This window comes from Schistocerca gregaria, chromosome 2 (assembly GCF_023897955.1).
Source record: "Schistocerca gregaria isolate iqSchGreg1 chromosome 2, iqSchGreg1.2, whole genome shotgun sequence".
Taxonomy (NCBI): Eukaryota; Metazoa; Arthropoda; class Insecta; order Orthoptera; family Acrididae; genus Schistocerca; species Schistocerca gregaria.
The window spans coordinates 832,546,916-832,549,468 of record NC_064921.1 but is presented as its reverse complement, the minus strand read 5'-3'; the positions used below and the strand labels follow the sequence as shown (position 1 = coordinate 832,549,468).

General features: G+C 39.1%; 1 non-coding gene across 1 annotated transcript; it reads left to right on the top strand.

Annotated features, from left to right (window-relative positions):
• The first annotated feature begins 962 nt into the window (after window positions 1-962).
• Trnaw-cca (transfer RNA tryptophan (anticodon CCA)) lies at window positions 963-1,037 on the top strand. The gene has a single exon. It is a non-coding gene; the product is annotated as a tRNA-Trp (tRNA).
• The last annotated feature ends 1,516 nt before the right edge of the window (window positions 1,038-2,553 follow it).

The window sequence follows — 2,553 nt, the reverse complement described above, 5'->3', positions numbered from 1 at the left end:
TTTCTGAGTATGTGCATCAGGAAGTGAGTTATGGACTGCGTAGCAGATGGAGAAAAAGAGTATCGAAGTGCTTGAGATGTGGTACCATAGAAGGATGTTGAGAATCTAATGGACTTATAAAAAATGAGTTCTCCACAGAATCAGCGAGGATAGAAATATGTGGGAAACATTGACAAGAAAAGGAACAAAGTGGTGGAATATTTGTTAAGAGTTCAGGGAACAATTTCCATGGTACGAGAGGGAGTTGTAGAAGGTGATAACTGTAGGGAAGATAGAGGTTTGAATACAGTACATTCTACAGGAGGTAGGTTGCAAGTGCTGCTCTGAAACGAAGAGGTTGCTACAGGAGATGAATTCGTTGCGGCTTGCACCAAACCAGCCAAATGACTAATGACCCAAAAATAAATCTTAACATTATGCACTATCAATGGTAGTAGACGCATTTCTCAAAAGTCGTAATTCCTCATTTTCATCCAACAGCCATTCTCGTAAATGTATTTTATGAGTAAAAGCTGTTAACTTCTCCATATATGGGGCTAATTGTGTAATATCACTGCCTCGGTGGTGGTCCCAATCCCAGGACGTTCCACGTTTTCAGTAATTGTGGCGGCATAGTTTCCTGGTACTACCCCATTCTTTTTCCTCGATATTGTCGAAATTGTTGTTCCTTACATCTGATACTGAGAATTTTGATTATGTATTATTTCTTCCACACTCGAGCAAATTATTTCGACTATTTTCTCTATTTCAGAATGAGATTTTCACTCTGCAGCGGAGTGTGCGATGATATGAAATTTTCCTGGCAGATTAAAACTGTGTTCCGGACCGAGACTCGAACTCGGGACCTTTGCCTTTCGCGTGCAATTGCTCTACCAACTGAGCTACCCAAGCACGACTCACCTTTGGAAGGTAGGAGACGAGATACTGGCAGAAGTAAAGCTGGAGGAGGGGGCCTGAGTCGTGCTTGGGTAGCTCAGTTGGTAGAGCAATTGCCCGCCAAAGGCAAAGGTCCCGAGTTCGAGTCTCGGTCCGACACACAGTTTTAATCTGCCAGGAAGTTTCATTTCCTCTATTACTTAAACGACATTAGTATTACTTAAACGACATAAATTGGTTTGCTGCTTTCTTCCAAAGTTATTGGGAACACGTTTGCTGTCCGTTCTTGTATTTCCCAGATTTTCTATGTGGATATCACCGTTGCATTCTTTAACGTATCCAGATTTTTCACACACGTTTATTGTGATCCACGCACTAAATATTTTCGCGAAGCATGATTCCTCTACTGGATTATTCGAATATTTCGATCTAATGCAAAGCCATTCAATGTACTTTTCCTAACTTCCCCAAGAACCATTATGGTAATTGGAATAAAGTAATTCTAATGTTAGTCATCATGCGTAATTCTTTCATATTTGTCAAAAGTCCACATACAGCCATGATCATAATATTAATACGTGAACACGAAAATTGAAGTACCAATTTTTAATATTAATTATACAAGGAGGCAATGAATCTCATAGAATTCGAAAGGTATTTTGCCGTAGATGTGCACAAAGACAAACTCATGTAAGTAGCCATTAAGAATGGTTAAAAGAAGTAGACGTTTTTTATTCGTAACTGTGGTGATACGTTCTCTAACACGCATTGAAATCTCCAGTAGGTGAACATCGACAGATGAAGTGCTGCCAACTTCTGCCCTGCGTATCTGTCAGATTCTATGGTAGAAACGACACACGAAAGTGACAACGTTTCGTTGAATCGCATTTTAGGAACATTCATGCTTATTTCGTTCATTTACAGTAACACAGCCATGCCTGTCAGCTACAATATGACAACTGCTAGGTGGATGATGGTAATCAGGATGTAGTAACGAAGTCTGTAAATAATGTTGTGTATTGGCGTCGTTATTTCGCTTACTTTTCTGTGATCATTTGCCGCTGTTATCAGATAATTTGAAATGAGTTCCTGATTTTTAACTTCTTCAGTTTGAATAACTATGACTTCCGACTTACTTTATTATACTGCAACTGTGTATTCTTTTGTTTTCAGGCAATGACTAGAAGAAGAAAGCTAGCACGTCGGAGTCAAAAAGGCAGTGCTAGACGGTCAGTTTCTGAGTAGAGAAGGGAAGACTAATGTGGATATTTATAATGATAATGCATCTTGTTTACTGAACTGTCATAATATTAATGCGCGAAAATCGAAAATTGAAGTACCGATTTTTAAAATTAATTATACAACGAGGCCAATGAATCTTATGTAGTTCGAAAGGTACCTTGCCATGGATGTGCACAAAAAATTATGTGTGTGCATAGCAATTAAGAGAGGTAAAAGGAAGTAGACATATACAAACGAGAAAAGAGAAACGTTTTTCTCTGTCTCTCACATTGTTACGCCCCACACTTAGCGATCAGGTGCTATGGTGCAATTGAGACACGAAAGGAGCAATGTTTCTTGAAATTTTATTCTAGGGACGTTCATGTTTAAATGTTGCAGATGATTCATTTGCAGTAACACACGCACAATGGACAGCTACAATGCCACAACTGCTAC